At 41.5% G+C, this 26,285-nt stretch overlaps 1 pseudogene; it reads right to left on the reverse strand.

Annotated features, from left to right (window-relative positions):
* Positions 1–2,469: 2,469 nt before the first annotated feature.
* LOC147197793 (uncharacterized) lies at positions 2,470–26,035 on the reverse strand (annotated as a pseudogene).
* Between the last annotated feature and the right edge of the window lie 250 nt (positions 26,036–26,285).

Consider the following 26,285-nt stretch of genomic DNA (forward strand, 5'->3'; position numbering starts at 1 on the left):
ACTCAACGATTGGTTGTCTGGCGTCTGAGATACTTCACGACCACAAAAAAAAAATGTTGCCACATTGTGTGACAGGTCCAACGTCGTTGTGTCTTGGTTCTTTAGCATTTCCATATTCCCCGATAGGAAGACAGTGGCCTGTTAATTATGATGAGAGACTGGATGTGGCACACACAAACAAACAAATAAACGAACAAACAAATGAAACGTGACATGAACAAAAGGGGAAATATTGGAAAGTATACATAGCATTTCAACTCATACTTAATATTTGCGAAGTGCAAAGCCAGTAGCTGATTCGCAAATGTGGTGTCATTAAACAAATTCGTGACCTCAATCCAGGAAGGAGGTCTGTAGTCTCCCTTTTTTTCTTCTTTCTGGGTGGAGAACAAATAGAGGCAGATAATGCCACCACCCTCCACCCCGACAGACCTGCGCCGATGGACTGAATCTTGACAGAAGTACACAAAGATTGGCCAGGGTCTGGTCAGGGTCGGACTTGTATTGTGATGTCTTGCCGGGTCCAAGACACAGAACGATATTTATCTGGCAGTCTGACATCGCGACCATCGTGAACGACAAAAAAATTGTGTAGTTTGAGAAGGCCATAACAGGGCTGCAGATGCTTGTGACAAATGTGGTACAGTTTTCTGAAAAGTGAACTTTTGCCAATGGTAGAAAGGTGCTCAGTGAGGACTCTTTAAGAGCGTTCATGGTGATGCAATCAGTGTGAATGGACAACTCGACGGATAACAAATTAAGTAGAATTTGCAACAAAGAGTGGTTGGTTCGTGCACATGGATTTTGCTAAGAGGCTAGCAAAACACTAACTCAATAAGTAAGGCCTGTGTGGAACTAAAAGGTTGACAAGGATGACAATGGATAACTTTGATAACTGGAAGGACTTTGCAGACATTGTTTGCATGGACGTGAAACATCATCTCCTGCTGCTCTCACAAGCGCTGTCAATGAAGTAATGTTTATGTTCCATTTATTTGACCTTTACTCAAGGTATTTACAATGCGGATCAGGCTGCAGACAACAGAGTAAAACACGGCAAAAGGTTCCATAACATGTTTTATAGATAATCTCTTTTTCTTAAAGGAAAAAAAGAACAGTGCCTCCATAGTCATGAACATCACCGAACGCCACTGACGTTATCATCGCCCTGACTGGGATTTGACTTCCAGTTCCTCGATATCCAATACAATGTTCTTACCCACTGAGTCATCCAGCTGCTGTACAAATAACGATATCATATCAGGTCGGACGTCGCAGGTTCAAGGCGTGTTGGGGAACCAGGATACTGGTGAGGAATGAGATATTGAAACGGGAGCAAAGCATTCATGGACAGGTGGAGAAAAATGGTACTGATGGATTTTTACTACGGTAGTAACTCCAGTGATACAGGATGCTTAAAGAGAATATGGGAGGTATTGATTTTTCAGAACCCTACATCCACATTGAGCAAGAAAAAAACCCTGCGGTCTCAGTATTCAAACATAAGCAATAGAAAGTTGCTATCATAGTTGAAGATAGATGAGGTACAATGAAACCTTATCTGCAGTACAAAGATGGTATGCCGAGGGAGAACCAGGACACTAGGTCAATGTAGGGGTGGTTTCACCATCACTATGGTGCATCAACCCTGCCCCCCATCTTTTTTGCAAAATGTTTGCTTTTTCCTTGTGCCAAGTCTAGATTATTTTCTATTTCGTAAAAGGAATTCTGACGATATTTTAGTTTGTTTTTTTCCAGGTGGACCACTGGGCGTTTGAAAATTTGACTTGCAGGGCTGCCAAATTCAGCAGGTTCAAAAACTCAAGTTTTTACTGGTGTGTTTTTTCATTTATGTTTTCTATAAAATCGTAAATAAGTAAATAAAAATGGCAACTTTAGATTTGAGATTTTTTTTTTCAAGCAATTACCGGTTTAATAATATTTACCAAGAATTAATCTATCATCCAACGTCAGAACACACACTCTCAATGAGAATATCCATCCCAGTTTGACATCAGACATCTCTCCTCATACTCACATACATACAGAGGGTGGCTCCACAGTTCGGCCCCAATTCCCCACATAAATTCCTGACATGAGACAAAACCACATCAGGTCGCAAATATTTTGAGGGGACAGTGTCGCAATCCCACAGTAAGGCCGCTCTGTGCGGCTCCACGTCTGCAACTACTACTGGTAGCACCATTTGCTGTTGCTTTGTAAATCTTGAGTGATAACCTCTCACATTAGCGTGTACCTCAAATACTGTACATGTGCCAGTACAGGGAACATGTCTGACTATATCCAGCCGTCGGCCCTTCAAGCTGCTCTGTCTGTTTGAATACTCCAACAAGAGTCATTCCACCCAGTCAGCAAAGGCATCTAGCCCGCATTCAGCATTAATCTGGCACAGCTGGCCTTGTGTCGGCACTGGCATAATGATTTTGTTGTTGTTGTTTGCAACGGCCTTCACCCTGGGCGGGTTGAACCGGCTTCTTCCTTGGCGCGCACGACATCCCTGATCATGGCGGCCCAAGCGCGGCGATCCTGTGCCAGGTCAACCGACAGCTTGAGCCAGTCCTGGTTCCACCGTCTTAGACCCACCACCTGGGGGCCGGAAAGGTACGCGAGGTCTTCGTTCATCATGGTGGCCCAGGTCTTGACTTGTCCACCACGCCGCTTGCGCCAGGCTGGCAAAGGAGCAGGAAGGAGAACATCCCTGATCAACTCGCCGTACTGGTGGCGTGCCGCATGCCCGAACCAACGGAGTCGGTGTTGCAGGATAAACGCTGGTAAGGGACGAAGGTGCAGGCAGCGACAAAGGTCAGCAGTGGGGACCCGGTCCGATCGGCGGCGGCGGAGAATACGGCGGAGGGAATCGTTATCGAAGACTTCTAGCCATAATGCATGATGGTACGCACGATCGCCTGGTAGACACGCCCCTTTGTCACCGCCTAGATTTCGCGCCGACCCCACAGATGGCGTTGTAGGCGCACGAAGGCGGATCTGGCGGCCCCGATGCAATGAACAACTTCTGCTTCTCCTTGCCCCGACGGAACCACAGAGCAGCCGAGATACGTGAAGGAATCAACGTTTTCCAGGGTCATGCCCTCCAGTGTCAGCGACCGTTGGTCAGCTGGGTTGGTGAGGGAGGACATGATCTTGGTCTTAGAAGCATTGATGCGCATTCCAACGGTCAGGGCCATTCGATGGATTTCATCAGCGCGTTTTCAACTTCCTCGAACGTGTTCCCCAGTAGAGCGATATCATCTGCGTACGCCAGGTCCGACATCTCAGCCGACCCTCACACCCTCAAAGCCATGGAGAGCAGTGTTGAGAATGTGATCGATGGCATAGTTGAACAAGGTTGGTGAGAGCGCGCAGCCTTGTCGGACACCCGACCGCACATCGAAGGTTTCTGATTCGCTGCCGTAGGCCCGCACTCAGACTCGGGCTGACCGGTAGTATCCCTGGATGAGCCGAAGCAGTTTCACAGGGATCCCGTCAACCATCATGACCATCCAAAAAACACCCCGGTCAATTGAATCAAATGCCGCGGCAAAGTCGATGAAGCACACGACTGTCAGTTGTTGGTAGGCCCATCGTTGCTCCAGGGTGCCACGCAGGCTAAAGATCTGGTCTACACATCCCCTTCCGGGGCGAAAGCCACCCTGAGTTGGGCGAGTCCGGTGGTCAATGCATGTGGGCCGAACACGGCCCAGGAGTGGCAAAAGAGGCACTGGCTTGACTCTGGCAAACCAGAAGTGGGCCAGTTGTGGAGTGAAGTATTTGGGCCAGAAATGAATTTACAACTCTGGCCCATATATGGGCAGCCAGTATTGAGCCACCCTTAAATGCAGTTTCAGAGGGTTTTTTTCTACACACAGCCTTGTATTACAATTTCACACCGATGCGGAATTCCATTCATCACACACAAACGTGTGCTTCAAGATTATCATTTGCACATGCACGTACTAATTCTTGTGCACGCTCGCTAGTGCGCACACACAAATTAAAAGTGGTCAAGTAAGATTATGTTGAAGTCGACTGGCATCAGCGAAAGAAGTTACAAGTTTTGAATTTTCGTGTTTTTTGTTTTTTTTTCCTCGTACGTACTTTAATATACAACAGTCAAGTATTGCTACACTCCGATACAGTAGGTGGTGATGCACCGCAAACATTAGCTGCCACCCGCCAATTAAGAAGAAGAAGAAGCAAGAACAACAGCCCTCGCAGCCTCACGTGGTGGGATGCTTCCGAGTGGCGCGAGGGGGGAACGCCGGGGCTCTTGGGCCCCTGACGCGGCTAAATGCCCACCAGCCGACAGGGAAGAAGGTGGGCTCTCACCTGAAGGTGAGGCACCCAGTGCTCGAACCCGCCGGAATGGAGGGGAGTGGGTGTAGCCGCCCCACAACTCTCCTGAAACGATAATCAGGCGAGGGCCCTGCCGGGGCCCTTATTGGGTGTGAACATCGCGAGGCACCAGCCGATTGCCCAGGAAGAGGAGGAGGACAGCGCTCGCAGTTAACGACGACGCTCTTTGACCACAGTTGCCCATGCACGCTCCGGTGAGACATCCAGAAAAGACGTGGTGAGTAAATTTATTTCATGCTTAGGTTAACATTTATTCTTTGTGACAGTATACTGACAGTTAGAATACGAAGACAATTCTGTCTAGAGTTGAGCCTGAATTTTGAAGGGCGCTAATAATGACGATTAGCATTCGCCCGATATGGGGGGGGATTATGTGGTCCAAGCACAGATATGACTTCTTTATGGTGGCGTAGGGAAATATTAAAAATATATTGTGCTACAATTTAAGGGTTATTTATATGTATTTTTTCTTAAATTGTCTAAATCGAGACTGAAGCGCGCACATTTTGAAAACAAACTGCTCAGCGACGTCACAGGCAAGCTGGACGTGAACCTGCTGCGTCAGTTTCCGTGTGCATGAGTTTAGTGAAAATATAGGTGATTGAACAGTCAGAGGTGCTGCCAAAAAAGAACCCTTTCTGCACTGAAATAAAATGAAATTAATTTTGATTCAGTTTGTTGCGATACAAATCGGACTTCATACTTGACCATAAAGTTAATTTAAAACTTATTCCCTCAATTCAAAAACAAAATTTGACGTTGAAATGAAAAGTTTTGTATTTTTAAGACTGAATACGAAAATAACCAGAATTTAATTTTCATCAAATACAATTTCAAAGAAAAAAAATCTATCCTTTCAAATTCAAATTGTACAATTCAGATTCAGTTATTCAACATGATTCAGAGTAAAATATACAAATCCATCCATTATCCGAGCCACTTAACTTCAATTCATGTAATTCAAATTCGGTATAAACTATTTAAAAGTTATTCACGTTTAGTTTTTGGTGGCAAATATTCCGCCCCACAGTGTCGCACCTAGTTTAAGAAATTTCAAGGGTTATTTTTACTGACCAATTGGTCATGACATGTACAAATGTTTGTTTTCCTAACACAATGTCCTTGTTTTCTTACAGTTCTTACAGCCGCTGTGAGACCTAACAGCCTAACATCTTGGGCCTCAGACCAGGAAATCGATGTCACAATCAAGAGATGGCTACATCTGGCTCTTGATCGGATGGTGACAGGAAGGAGAGCATGAGAAGAAAAGAGGGCATGGAGAGCACAACAATTTGATGGATAGAAAAATGCCGTTCAAGAGCAAGCTGCATCCCAATTTGGATTTTGTGTTCACTGTTAAATAAAGAAAAGTGCATTTTTCCAGTGTATGTGCAGTTATATGTGAGGTTTACAAATTGTGAAAATAAACATATTTTTTATAACAGTGGGTCAAATATGGCTCATGAAAGATGTGGCTTGTTAAGGACGAATTAAAGCTGATATCAGTTCTGGCCCAGCGTAGGGCCGGAGTAGGGCCAGATACAATGTGGCTCAGATCTGGGCCTCATACGGCTCACATCATGGATGCCAGATGTGGGCCACTGCAGGACCGTCAGTCATTGAGGTATGTGGGCCGAGTGTACGTGCCGTGTCTTCCCCAGAGCTGGGCCAGACCAATTTTGCTGACTGGGCAATAGTTTTACAGACTCTGATCATCCACTATATGTGTATGTATATGAAACTGAAAATAAAAAGAGGGGGCGCGGTCCCACTTTTGCGTCTTCTGTTCAGATAGTCGTCATTTAAACATAGCCTTATACTGTTGGTATATTGTTGATTATTGTGAGAGTACAAATGTCTTTCTTAATGGTTGGAACACATGTGGTGACGAAGACAGTAAAATGTTTTGCTGTAGATGCATCTTTTTTCTCTCTTTTTCCTGATATCCTGCAGTGTTTCCTCTACCAGCCAGTATACCGTACAGTTATAGAAACATTATTCAGAAACATGTAAGTGCCTTCATAGCAATCATATTTTTGATCCTTTTAACTTTGTTGGCGCAGAGCGCCGATGCGTATTTGGAACCGTGAGTCGCCGCTTGGAATTGAAATGGATTTCCATGGGACAGGAGAAGTGAACCAATCTCTCTTTTCGTCAATGGATGCTACAGCTTCTTGTTGACTTTGAAACTTAGCTTGTAGCCGACGTGTGCACATTTTGAGCATGACGTCTCTGATCCACTGGTTAAAGGACACTTTATTCTCTCCTCTTTCATCTCAAACTGCTTCAAACAACAAAGCGTGTGACAGAAAAGTGGTTAGGACTGCACGACTGTCCGTGTTTTATGTTATGTGTTGTGTTTATTATTTTACTTTATGTTAACTGTTTTGTGAAGCGCTTTGTTACAGCTGTCGCTGTTGTGAAAGCGCTATATAAATCAGCATGTATTGTATTGTATTGTATTGTAAACCTATAGAAAAAAGAACTCTGTCTAAAGTTAACTTCAGCAGTGTCGACACTTTCTTGTCTAGAAATATTGACATATATCTCAGTCGAATAAGTTTTTACCCATTGACCTACTTATGATGTAAACCTTTCAGAGTCTGGACACAAATCTTTTGGCCGGTGTTTGATTTGATAAAACAGGTGGACAGTGTTGGAAACAGGAAGATAGTTGGAGTGAGTGGATGCCTAAATGGAGCCCATGTATAGCATGCGATGTTATCCATCCGTTATGGCCATGTCAACACAGATATGCAACCGAGGAGTTTGTCACAGAAGTACGAACAAGAGTTAGCATTGCATATCAACCACACACACACACACATTGATAATGAAGCCATTTTTTCTGCCTTGTCCTTTTCTTCCAGTCACTAGTCCATCACACCTTCCTAAAAATGAAAAAAAATAACTTTACTGTCCCACCACACACACACACACAGCCCATTATTTTTAAATGTGTCTGTACACGACTCCCTGCCCACAAATCCTTCAGTGGGATAGATGAGTGTATCCAACCCATTCATCATCTGCCTTATCCGCTACCCCCGCCACTGTTTTTATACCAGGCAGCAGTCACAATGACAACTTATGGCCCTCTCTCTCGAAGAATTTCTCTTTTTTCTCACTCCCAAGTGCCTCACTTGCTTTGCATCTGCACTTGACAGTGTACACGCTTGTGGAGATTCACGTGCACTTTCTTACCTCTCCTGTCTCCCTGCTTTTGGCACAGGCCTTCTTCCTAACACTCTTTATTCTTTCACTCAGTCGACATCCATTTTTCTTTTTTTTCTGTATACCACTGGGACCAAAATGGCACCTTCAGAGTAGGCCATAAAAATGCCCTATAAAAAGGCACAACACAAAGAAGAAAGGGTAATGATGAAATTTAACTGCTCCTCTTGGTGCACCTGGGGTCTAGCCGGTGTGTGTGGATATATATGCATGTGTCTCTTCAGCAAATACGGGGCCTGGTCACTGAACCTGAACACTGCCTTGCTGCGAAGGGTGGGGAGGGTCAATGTCATGGTACTCCGGTGAGAGTTATTGCTTTTTAAAGATGCGCTATAGATTTTGTGGAGAAAGTCATTTACGCCAGCATTAAATGGAAGGTGGCAGGGGAAGTTTAAAATCTAAAAGGGCTGAGGAGCCGGGATACCAGGAGGAAAAAAAAAAGACTTGATGACTTCAATGGTCTAACTGGTTTAGCAGCAGTTTAATCCATTTTAAAGGATGGGTATTGATTTCACTATTTGTAATTTAGCCAGGAAAAAAAACAAGCAAAAAAGAAACCTGGGAGACACTTAAAGTACTGTGTCTACATTTGTTTGCAGGGAATCATGCTACCATTTTTTAATGTTTCACAAATGCCAGAGTGACACATTACAAGTTATGCTGTCTAACTGTGTGTGGCAATGAAGCCATGCGGACCTTGAGAATTGTATGTGAGGGCAGGACTATTTTCTGTTCGGCCGCTGGCCTGAGCCCAACACTCTCTGGGCTCAGATGCTTGCTCACCAGCCTCCACAGTTTCCCCTGCCTCCCACCTGTTCCTGGCTGTGCAACTCCTCGCCCGGCCTGTCAGCGTTGAAAATCAGCCTTTGATGGGCCTGTGGGTAACAACGAAGAGAGAGTGAGAATCTGTGCACTGACTGACACGGTCTGACACAGGCATGGCCGATTTCCAGGCATCAATGACTGTCCTGCTAACATTCAAAGCAAGATCTCAGTCCAGCTATTTTTCATGCCGTCAATCATAATTGCATATCATTTAATTTTATGCCCAATTTTTCATGATGAGCACACATATGATAAATGAATATTTCCAAATGAGTAAAAACGTATTAAAATGCTATTTAATGAAATAATCCTCAGGGACGAATAAACCTTAAAAGGTAATGGGTTTTCAAGGCATTAGTTCCCCAGACAAAGTTAAAAAAACACCAGATAGATCTTAAGGAGCTCTTGCAGTATATTTTGATCTGAAAATAACATGTGAAATAATACTTGCATTAAGATGTGCCAATAAAACACAGGAATTCACAAACATTAGCTCGTCCACAAGCACAGACACCTGGTGAAATTTGCTGCTTTTTATTTTTACTCCATCATGTTTCGAGCAAGAGGGTATCAACACCAAATAGCTTTTTAAGCAACATCGCAATTATATATTTTGCGATAAGGGGAATTTGCCTGACCTGAGAAGTCTGAATATTAACAATGTGTGGGTGAGTTTTGTTTTCAGCTTTTAAGCCCCTATTCCACTGGGCTGCGCACAATTGTGTTTTCTAAGGTAGCAAATATAGCGTTCTCATCAAGATTTGTTCAAGGTCGCAAATGTCTGCCTAACGGTCGCCAGACGTTCACCAACAGTTTTTGGTGATTTTTCTTGTTGCAAGGAAATTTTGACATGTTTAAAATTGCCTTGCCGACTGTTTGGCGAACATTTGCGACCTTGAATAAACCCTGAGGAGAATGCAACATTCGCGACCTTCGAAAAGACACACAATTGTTTGCAGCCCAGTGGATAGAGGCTTTACCGATTGTGCGTTAGCATCAGTTTGTTTTAATTTAGTTTCACATTAGGATAACATGTAGCTCAGGAAGTAATCACTGCTGACAGTGATGCATTGAACAAATTATGGTACAATTTCTCTGGAGTGGGAGACAGTGAAAGAAGTTTTCAGATGTACAATGGTAACTGTACTTACGAACGTCTCTTCATACGAAATTTTCAAGTTACGAAATGCCTCAACAGGAAAATATTGCCTCTTGTTACGAAAGAAATCTCAAGATACGAAAGGTATAAATACAGTATGGGCAGCTACTCGCAGCTCCGAATTTCTGAATGCAACATACTTATAGCTGCTCTGCCATTGGCTACAAGTGAGCATCATCCTGCCATCCCATTGGCTAAGAGGGACCTCTACCGGACGTGTCCATGTATGTGCGTGTGTGTGTGTCGATCAGTGTGTCGGTGTCAAACATACGGCCCGCGGGCCAGAACCGCCCCCCGCCCCCCAAGGAAGTTCCATCAGGCCCACAGGATAATTTAAAAGTGAAAAATGCATAAAAGACATGGGAATTAATATTTTCAATTCTAATATTGCAATTCATGAGTACCCACTAGGGGACACACTGTTTTGATCAGAGTAGAAAACAACACTGTTTTGATCAGAGAAGAAGACAACAGCAGCCTCAGTCTGTCACTGAGACAGACCCAACACAGCAGACACTATCAAGGACATGTGAATACTTTCTTCTTTACACATTTAATAGCACTCTCCTTAGTTTGTAAGGTGTAGGCAGGGATTAAATTTAGATTTTATATGCACGTGTAAATGGTTGAAAAAATTCTTTATAAATCTTGTTTAATCTTAAAGTGCATGACTATATTTTTCAATACCAATTACACTCAAGTTTTGTGCCTTTGTACAATCAGTGGGATCAGTTGCAATGCATATATGTGAATGATAAAAGTAAATTGCACATTTGTCTAAGGAAATCTAAGGAGCTTCATGACATTTTTTTGTAAAAGATATATTCATTAAATTTCAACACCCACCTAATCTTCTTGTGCTTCTTTAGACCAAAACAAAGGAAAGACATATTATTTTGGTTATTTATAGCAGAGTATGGTATAATTTTAATGGTCCGACCCACTTGACATCTACCAAGGCCGTATGTGGCCCACAATGTGAAATGAATTTGACATGCCTGGTGTAGATAGATAAATAGATATATGTCTATGCAGCGTCCTAGTCATTCGTCCTCAGCCCATGAGGTGTTCTGATAGCATTACATAAATGTGAATGGCCAAGAAAAAGTCTTCACCAGGTGGCCGATCGTTCACTATGCTGATGTTTGCCTTGAACATGTTCGAAGGGTCGACAAAAGCAAACAAACGTCCTTGGATCAGTTCTTTACAAAATGCCAGGCAAAAACCACTTCTGAGAGAACATGAAGAGGGCAAACAACGATGAGGATTCAGTTAAAAGTTAAATGACCATAATTTTTATTCTTTATTATTAGTTTTTTACATTATACACAACTCTCATTTATTGTGAAATAATCTAATGGTAAAATGTATTTGTTACATATTTTGATGCATTTATGTCTGAATTTTGGGGGGTTTGGAACAGATTCGGGCATTTACATGAAAAATGTGTCTCTACTTCCAAAGTACTTCCAACACATTTCTTCCAGAATCAATTAATTTCATAAGTAGAGGTACCCCTGTGGGCGGCCCGGTAGTCGAGTGGTTAGCACGTTGACTTCACAGTGCAGAGGTGCCGGGTTCAATTCCAGCTCCGGCCTTCCTGTGTGGAGTTTGCATGCTCTCCCCGTGCTTGCGTGGGTTTTTTCCGGGTCCTCCGGTTTCCTCCCACATTCCAAAAACATGCATGGCAGGCTGATTGAGCGCTCCAAATTGTCCCTAGGTGTGAGTGTGAGCGCGAATGGTTTTTCGTTTCTGTGTGCCCTGCGATTGGCTGGCAACCGGTTCAGGGTGTCCCCCGCCTACTGCCCGGAGACAGCTGGGATAGGCTCCAGCACCATCCGCGACCCTAGTGAGGATCAAGCGGTTCAGAAAAAAAAGGTACCCCTGTACTGCACTCTAAGGGTGAAAAAGAGTGGTGCGAGAATCTGTGGGTTCAAAGAGATGTTCATGAATGCAAAAGAGGAATCTATACATTCACACAAGCACACACTTTTTTTGTGTGTGTACCTTTGTGGGGGTGGGGGTACCTTTAGTCAAGACTGTTATTTGACTTCAATATTTCCAAAATAAAACCAGAGAGAGACCATGTTGCGCCATAAAACGAACAGATTGAGTGCGCCAAAGAGAACAGAGGGAGTCAATGTTATGAGGTCTGTGTATGTATTTGCATGGAGTGAGAGAGATAGAGGCGAGAAAAGGAGCTAATGACCGACATCTGGCATCGGTCTTCCCTGTCTGAGGCGCTTCAGCTCCATACTGTCATGGTGAATCATAAAGCAGAAGGATTACCTCTGAATAGGCACACATGCCAATGCCCCAGCATAACCTGAAGGCTTGGGCTCCAGAGCCTCTTCCAGCTATTTGCCAATTAATGTGCCAATTTGTTTTCCAAAGTGGTTAAAAGGAAACAAAAACATTGTTTACTGCAGCTCTGGGTAATACCTATAAAATTGTCTTTTGCTAAAGTACATTTAATTGGCCAATATACCGGAGAAGAAAATAACAAAGGGGTCGGGAAAGACGTGGCCTCTGTTAAAAGACTACAGGATACACTGAATTTGGTTATTTTTGAGACACACTCAAGCTTTTTATGCTGTGTTTAATCGTCTTTGAATGAGATTTTTTAAAGGACATTTAATTTATAGAAACTAGACTGTTCAGTTTGTCTTTGAAGATGTTTCACCTCTCATCCAAGCAGGCTTCATCTGTTACCATTAATGCAGAAAGGCTGAGTAGACTGAATGGTGGTGTAGAATCAAAGTATGTCACTCCAACCAAGAATGGGTCAGACGTTTTGAAATGCAAAATGACAGACACCACCTAAAATACACACAGAATGCTAGGCTTACATTACCCCTACGAGATTCAGTAATTTAGCCTGCAGGGAAATGACTGAAATGAAAAACGTTTCTATACAAGAGTGGCTTCCTCAGGATGTCAGACAAGCGCCATCCATAGGAGAGGCTCTGACAGAGGGATTCAAGTTCTATTTTGGCAGACTTATTTTCAAGTAATGGCATCTTCGTGTCTTGAGCTTTGGGACATAAGTGAGATGAGATGCTGGAGAGTGACGTATTTCAGAAGACATTGCTTCCCGCTCAGCGTGAAGCATACCTCAAAGCGGTCTGACTGGAACGGTAGCTCACCAATGAGATTAAACTCTCCAATTTTACGCTGAGCAATTAGTAAAGAATGCACACGTTCCCTTTTCTGCTTTTCGTCTGCCTTTTCTGCTTTTCGTCTCCTCCACCCCCTTAAAATGAGCAAAGCCCAGGCTTTAATTTGCAACAATGAACGATACAAATTGTCACGGTGCGTTCGACTTCTAATCTAAACCAGCGGCTGTGTACTTCCTGTTAAACTGCTACGTCAGTACCAAATACGAGCAGGCTGGCACCAGACTGCCATTGTCTTTCGTCACGCAACTCTTTCATGCGAGTGCAGTGTGAAAATGGCTTCACAAATAACATACACACCACAATTTTGGCCTTTGGGTGCTTCTATGACCTTTCTTACAACTAAATGTAAAGAGTGTGATTCCGCCCAAACAACTGTAATTTATTTGTTTGTTTGTTTTATGATCCCTATTAGTCTACCAGTGCAGTCAATTTTTCCTGGAATCCAATCACAATTAATAAATTTAATTTATATTTACAAAGCAAAGTCAAATTTTAATCTATTTTACCCATTTTGCTTTTTGTTCATTTAATGTGCGTTTGTAAATTATGTATGCTTGTTTTAAGTGCACATTTTTATCCTGTGTTTTAAGCTCTTGTAAAGTGTCTTTGAGTGTGATGAAAAGCACTTTCAAATAAAATGTATTATTATTATTATTATTATTATAAATTACTGAATGTAACGCCTTGTATCCCTTTTTGTTTTTGGTGGGGATCAAATCTCCTGGTCTCTGCGTTCAGTTGAAATTCGTGACAGGAGACGTGATTAAATTTGATTAATTGACTTCTTTACTTCCCTCTGTACAAACATGACTTGCACTGTTCAGGTCCACTGCGAAATAAATTGTTTGCTTAGCATTTGTAGCTAATAATCTCCTAGCAAGTGCACAGCGCTACCCGAGTCATCTCGGCAGTGATGGAATTAAACTGGCGGCACACCAGATATTTGTATCAACCGCATGAAAAAGAGGGGTGCTGTTGATCAATTAGGTTTAAACAAGTGGAATCACTCCAGTACCAATTTGGACCGGTAACAGATTGCCACTCAATTCTGTACAATCTGAATTTGATTTTTTTTTAGCAGCACTCACCCTCACAGTGGGACAATAATCCTGGTGACATAAAACTACAGACTGTCATCTGATTTTTCTGGTTTCCAATTACATAAAATTAGGGGTGTTCACACGGCACACATTTGGATCGGTGCTGCACCGACATATTTTGTTGCGATATATCTTACACCGGAGCAAATTTTGTGGAGTGTTCACACATAAAAAGCTACTGCGAAGCGTGTTTACCCCGGTGCAGCCCCACTTCCGTTCACACGGCAGTTTCTGCGGCCGTGCAATACGATAGAAAATAAAGAGCTATCGTGTTGGTTCTTTTTAAAACATACACTTTATTAATTTGTTTAACTCAAGCAAGTACAGGCACGTCCTTCTCCTCGGTCTCCGTGCCTTCTGCTCGAGAGGCGTTCAATGACCACCCCCGAAAACGTAAATCAACGATGACTTCAATGACACTCAGAAAAGCAAACATAATGCTCCAAACAGAAAATCAAGAGAGGAAATCACAAAATAAATTCTATGGGTAGGGTGGGGGGGTTGTGAACACACAACAGAGGAACAAACTACACAAACAACTCCGAGACAGTCCAGTCTTCTACAAAAGAAAGGTGACGGAAGTACAACAGAGCACGAAAGCAACGCATTCTACCCATATGTAATCAACTCTTCTCATGCGTAGCGACTCTACCCCTGTCGCGTTCACACGTACCATTTTACATCGGTGCTGCCCCGCAAACGAGAATTTGCTCCAGAGCAAAATTTTAAACCACCTCCTTGAACAGAGTTAAATTTGCTCTGGTTTAAGTTGTTTTCAGGGGCTACTCCGCTGTAACTTTGTAAGTGTGAACGCTCTACTGGGGCAGCACCGTAGCAAAAGTTGCCGCGTGAACACCCCTATTGTCATTGCACCAAATCAGTGAGATGTTTCCAACTGATTCTAGTTAAAATATTATTCATATGAATTGTCCATGACATAGTTTGATGTAAAGTGAGCCCAAACATTTTAAATTCAGTCACTTGTTCTGCAGAAACATGTTTAAAATTGGGGCTTCTTTCAAAAACTATGCAGTACCCAACATCATATAATTTGTTTTTGACACATTTAGTTTTAACATGGCGTCCCGATGGTCGAGCAGTTAGCACGGTGATCTCACAGTGCAGAATTCCGTGGGTTCGATCCCGGCTGCAGCCTTCCTGTGTGTAGTTTCCATGTTCTCCCCGGGCCTGCATGGGTTTTCTCCGGGTACTCCGGTTTTCTCCCACATTCCAAAACATGCATGGCAGGCTGTTTGAACACTCTAAGTTGTCCCTAGGTGTGAGTGTGAGCGTGGATGGTTTTTCGTCTATATGTGCCCTGCAATTGGCTGGCAACCAATACAGAATGTATCCCGCCAACTGCACGAAGAGAGCTGGGATGGACTCTAGCCTGCGACCCTTGTGAGGATCAGAGGATGGAAGGATGGATCGTCTCAATATGTTCTCCACCACTCACTCATAAGTTGACATAAGCTCCTGTTGTAGAATGTTATTGATCTTATCCATTCTTGAAGCAGACACATGTACAGTTGTCTCATCCGCAAATACAGTCATACAGGTCTTACCAAAAGCATAAGACATATCCATTCATTCCCCCAGCTTCACTGTGCTATAAACTGTGTGGACGCCGAGCGTCGACCGGGCGACCGGAGAGTTCAGAGTAGGTTGTCCCAATGCATTGAAACGAGACGAGTCATTGGGTAAATGCTGGTTTTGTCCCGCCCATTGGACGCTCAGCGTCTCTGGGAGTCTTTGGACAGTGGGCGTGTATCGGTTGGCCCGGACACTTAGCTTTTCTGCATGATGATTGGATGATCTGTCTGAGGCTGAATCTCTTTTTGATTGACAGCGAAATCTTGCTTGTGGGATTTTAGTTTTAACTGCTCGACCACAGTATATTGTGCTCACTAAAGCCAACCGGTTATGAAATATTTGAGGACTTTTTAACACAATTTGGATAAATATGATCAATACATGTAGCTGTAGTTAACCCATCTCTGTTCATTTTTATCCTTGTAGGTGAATTTACTATATGGGGCAGATTACACACACATTTTATTTTTGTGTGTGTGTGTGTGTTACAATTATCTGAAAACCCATAAAGTTTCATGTCTGCAAGGTGAAACATGTCATGCTCCCTATCAGTTACCTCCTGGGTCTTTCTACATAACTTATTCAAGTGCTCATAATTGGCACTTGGTGGCCTGCAACAACAACAGTATAGAATAGGTTTACAATGTGGAACATGCTCCTGAAGCCAAAGCGCTTCTGTACCAGACATGCTAAGAGCTTTTCCTAGGTAAACTGGGACATGATTTGGAATATAAAACGCAGTACCCCCACCATATTTGTTTATGTCGAGTCAACAAATATTACATAATTCTAATGTCAAAACTGTATCTTCTATAGTTTCATAAAAGTGTGTCTCTGTCACAGCAATTCTATTAATAATAATACATTTTTTTATAAGTGCCTGTCAAAACACTCAAGGACACTTGAAAAATCAAGAACAAAACAATAAAACCACAGATAAAATTATCAATAATAAAAAGGTGTGTAATTAATTGGAGTATGCACTTTGAAATAGGTGGGACTTGAGACTGGATTTGAATGTGGGAAGGGAATCAATATTACGTATGTTGGGTGGAAGTGAGTTCCACAGTTTGGGGCAGAGCGGCTGAAACCTTTGCACCCCATCGTGCTGAGACAGGCAGAGGGTGCACAGAGGTGGAGGGAGGATGAGGACCTGAGGGAACGGAAATTTGAAGAACATCAGACAAATTGGGGCAGGGGGAGGTTATGGATGGCCTTAAATGTATAGAGAAGGATTTTGAAGTTGATTCTGAGTTTGACAGGGAGCCAATGGAGCTGTCGGAGGATGGGGGTGAGGTGGTGAAAGAAGGGGGTTTTGATGATGATCTGGGCTGAAGGATGTTGGACAAGTTAATGTTTATGGAAGAGTTTGAATTAAGGCTTTGGAGTGGCCAAGTCAAAGTCCGTATTTGAATCCAATTGAGATGCTTTGGTGTGACGGAAAATGGACAGTTGATGCTAGAAAACCCACCAATATGATGTCGCTGAAGCAATCCTGCGAAGAAAAGTGGACCAAAAGTCTTCCACAGCGATGTGAAAGACTCATCAGCAATGATTGCAAACGTTTGATTTCAATTACCGTATTGGCCCGAATATAAGACGGTGTTTATTTTGCATTGAAATAAGACTGAAAAAGTGGGGGTTGTCTTATATTCGGGGTCTAGACATTATATCCATTCACGACGCTAGATGGTGCCAGATATCATTGAAGTGAATGCTGAACTTGACTCCCCAGGCCAAAGTGAACGCCTGCCACGAAGAATAAAAATAAAAATAGTGGTAGCACGAAGAAGAAAAATAAAAATAGCGGTAAGAAAGAAAAGAGAAGAAAATAATAGAAGAAATAACAGAAAATGGAGAAACGTAGCGACAATCTGGAGAAAAGTGGGTCGAAGATCGGCCAGGTTAACCGGCAGCTGAGGAGAAGTTATGATGTAATTTACATTTCAAAAACCAGAAGCCATTCATTTACGAATGTGATTGCACGTTAGTTGACATATTTAAATGTTCAGCTATTACGATTTGAATGAGGCAAAAGAACAAGCTTTTTTCTCTCAAATATAGTTATAATTAGAGCTGTCAGTTTACACGTTTTTATCGGCATTAATTTAAATAAATTTTAACGTGATTAAATTTTTACTCTGCCCCCTCGTCTAAGACAGACAGCTATGGATCATTTCAAAGCAAAGAAAATGGATGACACGACGAAGAACAAATTTGTTGAAGGGATGATTGTTGGCAATATTCGGCACGTTTTTGCTGAAAAAAACCCTCTTATCAACGGAATTGGGGTGCAAAGTCTTTAAGTGACACCTAAATTCATTTAGCTTCATGCTGTCCACTGTCTTTCTTCCCACCGTAATCACAGTGAAGTCAAGCGCTCCATAAACTTCGTCATATTTTACTCATCTTCGCTTTCGGTAGACCTCTTTTCTCCGTCTCTCTCTCTCTCTGTCAACTTCATGTCAACACTTCCTACTCATACTCCGTGCCGTGTGCAAAGCGAGCATGCTCAGTGCGAACAAAACACGGAGCGAATGCTCCCTGCCCACTCTGCCAAGGTGAGCACTGCCCCCTAATGTAGTCGAGGTGCAATTGCACTTTATTCTCGGACAGTAAAAAAAAATCAAAATAACAAAGCATGTTCCCCGAGGCCAAGCGCGCCACCTGACGGAGCCTCCCCCCCCCCCCCCAGGGGGGCACGCCCCACTATTTGAGAACCACTGCACTAAAGTAACGTTCATATTTCCATGCATAGTTGAGAATATTTTTTTTATGCAACGTAACTTTATTGATTTTATTGCAAACAGCGTAGTTCAAAACCGGACGTGACGTCATGAATGCGGAACACGCGTACGCGGAAGCAGGAAGTAGAGTGATAGATCGTCAATGAGAGAAACCTTCTCAGCAGCACACGCATACCAGCACTGATTTCTTGATTGGGAGGAATGTCGGCACCATTTGACTATCATTGCTGGACATCCCCGGGGGTGCTTGTGTCTTGCGCCTGAACTAGGCAGCATTTTCACAGCCCTGCTTTGTTCAGCGAAAAGGTCGGTGCTGATAGACAGTCTGCGGCTGGATGGATGCATGGATTGAGGAGCCGACGATGAGAAGAAAGGAGCCTCAGCGCAGAGCACCGATGCGTATGTGGAACTGGGAGTCGCGGCTTGGAATTGAAGCGGATTTACATGGGACAGGAGAAGAGAGCCAATCTCTCTTTTTCGTTAATGGATGCTACAGCTTCTTTTTGCTGTCAACTTAGCTTGTAGCAGACGTGTGCACATTGCAGCATGATGTCTTTAATCCACTGGTGAAAAGGACTCTTTGATTTGGTCCTCTTTCATCTATAACTGCTTCAGACAACAAAGTGTATGCAGGAAAGTGGTTAAGAGTGCACGATTGTCTGTGTCTCATGTGTTGTTTTGTATTATTTGTCTTTTTTTTGTTGGCTTTTCTTTTGGTGGCGGCGCGGACACCCGCAGCGACTCCTCTTGTTTTATGTTGAGAGGGAAGAAATTGCATCTGTGCTATATGTTCCACATACAGTGACAATAAAGCTTATCCAATCCAAAATCCAATCCAATGGTCCTCGAGTTTAATCCAGCACAATCCACAGACATCTCACGCCTTTGGTAGCATCGTGAGTATGTACAAGTTCGTTTTATCGGTGAACAGTTCTGTGGCACTTTATGTTAAAAATGCTGTTCGGCGATGTGTATAAAACATGTTACGATTTATGCTAGCACTCGCTAATTACGTTAGCACAATGACGTCTTGCTAGTTTCGTGGTTCAGGTAATGTTATTTTATTCTGCTGGTTGTGAATTCAAAGTAATATTACCTTGTATGTTACAGTTTCAGCTTTTTCTACATTATTAAACCTGTGGACGAAGAGTAACGTCTTCAGAGTCGTGGTGTAGGAAATGAGTTTAGCTGACTGTCCAAATCTGGCCGAGACAGTACAGAAGCCAAGCAATGTGTTCAAAGCAAAAGGAACGATTTTGTTCTTTGCAAACAGAAATAAAATAATTGTCATGCATCCATCTATTTTCCATAATTTGTGAGAGAATCTGCAATTCCAAAATCAGTGAAAAAATATCTTTAGTATGGTGTCATCTCAACTGTATTTACCAAGTGCTGAAAACAACTACTGTTGTATACAAAGTAGTACTGTCAAGAGATTAAACATTTGTGAGATTAATTATGATCTGCAATTAATTGATCTAATTAATCTTGATTTTATTCTCATCTAAAAATGGCTGAGAAAGCCCCTATTTTAATTTTAAATTCATAACATTATTGAGGCAGATCAAAGGATTGATATCACAAAACAAGTGGTATGATAAAGTGGTTTATTGTTTTTAAACAGACTTGAACCAATGCATTCCTAGCCATTTACTTTCTGCTGTATTTGAGACTCGTCCTAGGTCTTAACTGCAACCTTTAGTTTCGACCACCAGGGGGAATATCACTGTTTTGTTTTTTGGTAAATCTCCAAATAATTACAAAATAAAGATAAAATAGAACATCAGGTCCATAACATGTGCTTAGGTTAACATATCAAAAAGAGTAAGAATACTTTTTTGAGCAATACAAGTACTGAACACTGAACTTACTTCAGGTAATAAATAAATAAATATAACAGACCCTTAAATCCCAGTGCTGTAAATTAGCACTTCAGAAATAACACTGTTCATCATTACAAAATAAAGTGTTGAAATAAACATAAATCACTTCTAGAGAATACAGAGGACACAGTATCTATGCTGACTTCATGCCTCGTATGCGGGGTGTTCTCCTCAAGTTTAGTGTGGCGAAGAGCTTTGCTATGGCTCGCTCTTTTGCTCACACTTTGGTGCTGTTCGCTGTGGCTGCACTCCCGACTGGGTGCTTTGCATTGATGTGGTCTGCGAAACTTGAGCTGCTTCGGTGGGAAGCAAACTCCTTACAAATTTGGCACAACACTACCTTTATCAATAGTGCCGTTGGGGCGTTTTTGGAATGTAAATTGTCCATTCATTGTGCCGAGAACTCTCACATCCTGCTCCATTTTCACCTCTCCACTCCTCACCACTGCTTACTTAGCCCGCCCAACTCCAATAGAAGCCAATCATCTTCTGCTAAATAAACCCAAACATAATGACAGCCAATCATTGTCCGCTTTAGGCTGTGACTGACCTTTTTTTCCCACCCTCAACTACTCAAACACAGGAAGCCAACACATAAAAAGGGAGATTATAAGAAGCCAAACCACCAACAGTAACAATAAAGTTAGAGATTAAAATTTAGATTAACACGATTAAAATACATAATGCGCTAAGTTAAGATAAGATATCCTTTATTTGTCCCACACTGGGGAAATTTACAGTCCACAGCAGCAAGATTGTGGGTAGAAAGAAGAAAGAAGAAAAACAAAGTGTTTGCAGTCACAAAATAAATGTTACAGTTTCAATTTGCACCGTTCAATTAAGTGCAATCTAAATATAGATATAGATAAGGTAGCTGTGCTATTTACAATTGTTTTTCACATCATTTTATTTTTTTATTTAGCAGCCTGACAGCAGTCGGTCGGAACGAGCGGCGGTATTTCTCCTTCTTGCAGCGCGGGTGTAACAGTCTCTGGCTGAAGGAGCTACCTAGTGCAGTCAGGGCGGGCTGGAGGGGGTGGGAGGGAATGTCCATCATAGCTTTTAGCTTAGCTAGCATCTTCCTGTTGCCCACCTCCTCCAGAGTGTCTAGGGAGCAGCCCAGGACAGAAGGCCCTCCTGACCAGTTGCTCCAATCTCTTTCTGTCCCGGGCTGAGATGCTGCCTGACCAGCAGACTATGCCATAATAAATGGCTGAGGATACCACAGAGTCATAGAAGGTCTTCAGGAGTGACCCCTGAACTCCAAAAGACCTCAGTTTTCTGAGTAGGAAGAGCCCTTCCTGATCAGAGCGTCCGTGTTGGGAGACCAGTCTAGTTTATTGTTGAGAAGAACACCCAGGTACTTGTAGGAAGTCACCCTCTCGATGTCCGTACCCTGGATGTTCATCAGTGCAGGGAGGACTGTTTCCTGCAGAAATCCACAACCAGCTCCTTAGTTTTCCTAGGGTTGATCTGGATATGCTTCTGCTGGCGCCAGTCCACAAATTCCTTCGTCAGTCCCTTGTACTCCCGATCGTCTCCCTCTGTAATGAGGCCTACAATCGCAGAGTCATCGGAGAACCTCTGAAGGTGGCAGTTTGGAGTGGTGTGTCTGAAATCCAAGGTGTAGAGGATGAACAGGAATGGAGCCAGAACAGTCCCATGCGGCGCTCCAGTGCTGCAGAGAAGCCTGTCCGACTCACAGCTCTGTACCCTCACGTACTGCGGCCGGTTTGTGAGGTTGTCAGTTTGTTAGTTAGTTCCACCCATTCCTATTTGGAACATTGGGTGACGAGTCTCCTACATTTGCTCCGGTCTCTGGTGACCCTTCTTGCTCCATGCCAGCTGACACCCATCTGGCATAGGTCTTCTTTAGCGGTCTGTCTCCACGTCTTCTTTGGCCTCTCTCTCTTCCTTTTTCCACCCTCTGGCATCCTGTCCATGGCCGCACTTGCCAGTCTCTCTCTTGGCAGTCGGAGTACGTGGCCAATCATTCTCCTTCTGCATTCAGAGACGATGTCTGACAGTGCAGCTCCACCTGCCCTCCACATCACCTCCTCGTTGGTGATGTGGTCTCTTCCATGAGATCCTCAGGATATATCTCAGGCAACGCCGATGGAAGACATCTGACTTGTTGGTAATGTTGGCTGTCTTCATCTATGTCTCACAGGCATAAATCGCTGTTGGAATGACCACTGACATATCGAGGCTTAGCTTGGTAGCCGTAGTGATGGCCTTCGATGACCAGAACACTCCTGCAGCTTTACCAAGTCTACGGTTGACGTCTTTCTCCACATCACCTGTATTTGAGATGTTACTTCCAAGATATGTGAAGCTGTCAATGTACTCTGTCGTGTTGGTGTAGAGTGAGTTGTTGAAGGTGTTGGTGCTGTCCGATGGCCATGGCCTTGGTCTTTTCCTGGCTTATTCGTAAACCGACTTTAACTCCGTGCTCATGCAGATTGTTGGTCAACTCTTTGAGTGCAGGCTGGGTGTGACTTAACAGAGCCAAATCGTTTGCAAATTCTAGTTCAGCGAGTCTGCCCCCTCTAACTGGAATTAATTATTCAGAATTAACGCGATAATTTGACACCTCTAATACAAAATGCTGTTCATGGAGCAACAATTCATACAACAACAAACAATAAAACAAATAAATGAATAATGAAGACAGTAGAAAGCACACAAACAGTCAAACAACAACAACAACAACAAATCAAGTCTCATGCTGAGTCAATAGACAGAGAATAATAATGCGTTTTAAGACGAGTTTTAAAAATGGGCGCCGAGGGGGCTTGCCGAATGATCAGCGGGAGGTCATAATCGACTTGGCCTATTAAAAGGCTTCTCTCATTGGTAAAAATCATTATTGCAGATAGTATCTCCTCAGTCTATGACTGGCTTGAACATAATGTGACTTAAGGAGCCGAATTTGGATGCACTCACAGACAAGACACGAAAGCAACACAGTAAAAGTATTTCCTGGAGACGTACAATATTTCAATACACAGATCACAGTCAACAGGATGATATAGACCGGGAAAATAACTTCAACTGCATCAACAAAAACTGATGCTACAACACAGACGAATTGTACATCCACATTTTGTTTGTTTGTTTGTTAATTTGTTTATTGAGCATATATAGTACACACAATAACAGGTTGACAAAAGTCAAACAAAAATGATGAAAGGAAAATTGGAAAGTAGATAAAGGAAGAAAACACACATCATCACAGTTGTATGCTCAAAGGAGTAGGAAGAAGTAAATAACTTATCTAGTCCTACCCCTTATTATGTAGCAATTTGAATTGATAATTTTTCAAAACAAAGAAGAAAAGAAAAATCTACATATCATCAAATACTTTTACCCTTATGTATACTATACTATTCTATTTATACACCTTTTGGTTTGTATATATATAGTTATTCTTTCTCCTTTTGTATTTCAATTTTCTGATATTCATTATAATTAGCATTTCTTGAATACAATTGATAAGTTGATCAATATCCAAAACAAGAACAAATAGTTGTATTACTATATTTTATAAGTATATCAAATTTATCTTCTTAATTCTGATTCATGTAGTTTTTTGTACTAATCTTTTGAATTTGTTTTTGATTTGCTCATTTTCAGGTCCGTTTCAAGCTTATTCCACAGATTGACACCTATTACTGATACACACCTTTGCTTGATGTTTGTTCTTGTTCTGGATTTTTTGTATTGATTAGTACCCCTTAGATGATAACAGCTCTCTCTAATTTCAAAAAGCTGCTGGATATTTTGTCAAAGGAGATTGTTATGTGCTTTATACATTAATTGGGTAATTTTGAAGTCAACCAGGTCGTAGAATTTCATTGTGTTTAATTTGATGAATATTGGATTTGTGGGTTCTATATATTTAGACCTATTGATTATTCTGATTGCTTTTTTTTGTAGTTTTAAAACAGGGAGTGTGTTTGTTTTACAGGCTTTTCCCCATATTTCTACACAGTAGGTCATATATGGGAGTAATAATGAGTAATATAATGTATACAAGGAGCTCTTATTCAACACATCCTTCGTTTTGTGGAGTATCCCGATAGTTTTGGATATTTTTCTTTTAATGTTATCTATGTGTGGCTTCCAGGATAGTTTTGTTTCTATTACTAGTCCAAGAAACTTATTTTCATAGACTCGTTCTATTTCAATTGAATTTATCTTTATTTTAACTTGGTCTTTGATTGGTCTCGTGCCAAAAACAACTAACTTAGTTTTTGTTAAATTTAAAGATAGTTTATTTCTGTCGAACCAGTTTTTTAATTTTGTCAATTCATTTTCCACAGTTTTCAGGAGTTGTTTCATATTTTTTCCAGAGCAGTAAAAGGCTGTGTCATCGGTGAATAGGACACATTTGAATAGTTTTGACACACTACAGATATCATTTATATATAAAATGAATAGTTTTGGTCCAATCACTGACCCCTGAGGCACTCCATGGATAATCTACAGTAAATTGGATTTTTTGTTTTTGAACTGCACATACTGATATCTGTTTTCTAAATAACTTTCAATCCATTTATATGCTGTGCCTCTGATACCATATCTCTTTAATTTATTCAATAATATAGTATGGTCTATCGTATCAAAAGCTTTTTTTAGATCTAGAAGAATCCCAACCGTGAATTCTTTATTATCTATATTCGTGGCTATTGCTTCCACAAACTCCATTGCTGCCATTAAGGTGGTCCGTTTTTCTCTGAAGCCATATTGATTTTCACTTAATAGCATGTGTTTATATATGAAGTTGTCAAGTCTGCGAGAAAATAATTTTTCTAATATTTTTGAAAATTGTGGTAACAGTGATATTGGTCTATAATTTGTAAAAAATTGTCTTTCTCCACTTTTAAAAATTGGAATGACTAGCTGTTTTAATTTTTGATGGGTTGCATATATATGTAAAGGGTCGCACTACAAATTCTATAATCTGCTTTACTATTGACATATCAATATTAAAACAGTCAGTTTACTTTGATATGTTTTTACAATATTTAATATTTCATTTTGATTCACAGCAGTAAGAAACATTGTGGAGGGATTTTTTTCTATGTATTTATCTATTTCAAAATAATTTATTGGATCAGGAATTAGTTTTGCTAAGTTACTGCTGATATTAACAAAATATTCATTAAAATCATTTGCTATTTCTGCAGTTTCCTCAATAATGGTATTTTTGTCTTTCATAAAATACTCTGGATAATCTACTTTATTAGAGCTATTTCTAATTACATGATTTAAGATTTTCCAAATTTCTTGAGTGTTGCTTTTATTTTGCTCTAATAATGCATGAAAATGGTCTCTCTTGCTAGTTCTTATAATGTTTACTAATTTGTTTTTATAAGTCTTATATTTTGTTTCAGCTTCTTTAGTTCTGGATTTTAGAAACGATTTGTATAGATTGTTTTTCTTTTTACATGCATTTTCTATGCCTTTTGTTATCCATGGCTTACTTTGTTCATTGAACTTTCTGGTGACTTTAATTACTGGGAAATGTTTGTCGTATAAGGAGGTTATGGTTGACTGAAATGCGTCAAACGCAGTATTTGGATCATCATTTGTGTAGACCTCAGACCAATTTTGCTTGACTAGGTTGAGCTTGAAAGCTGCGATGGAATGTTGGGTTCTGAGTCTTATTTCTGATGTGTGGGGTATTGGTTTAGTTTTTCTATCAAAGTAATTGTGTAGGACTGCAAAGACCGGTAGATGGTCACTTATATCAGTTATGAGAAGTCCACTTTCCTTTTTATGATCAATCTTATTTATAAATATATTATCTATCAATGTGGCCATATCAACTGTTATTCTGCTGGGTCTCAGAATGACTGGGAAAAGACCGTTGCTATACATTGTATTTATGAAATCTGTTGTTTTTTTGTGTCCATTTGGGTTTAATAAGTTGATGTTAAAGTCGCCACATATTATTCGTGTTTTCTTGTCATTAGAACAACTCAGCATATCTGTCAGTTTTTTATTAAATGTGTCTAGACAAGATCCTGGTGTCCTATAAACACAGCTTATAATAACATTTGATGCATTTTTAATGTGTATTTCAAGAGTTAGACATTCCATTAGATTCTCAGTTGTGTTTGTCAAGCTCTCAATTTTGCTGCATTTCAGTGTTTTATCTACATATATTGCAACTCCCCCTCCTT

The sequence above is a fragment of the Hippocampus guttulatus genome, chromosome 12 (genome assembly GCF_054856545.1).
Source record: "Hippocampus guttulatus isolate MCC_2025c chromosome 12, RoL_Hgut_1.0, whole genome shotgun sequence".
Classification (NCBI taxonomy): Eukaryota; Metazoa; Chordata; class Actinopteri; order Syngnathiformes; family Syngnathidae; genus Hippocampus; species Hippocampus guttulatus.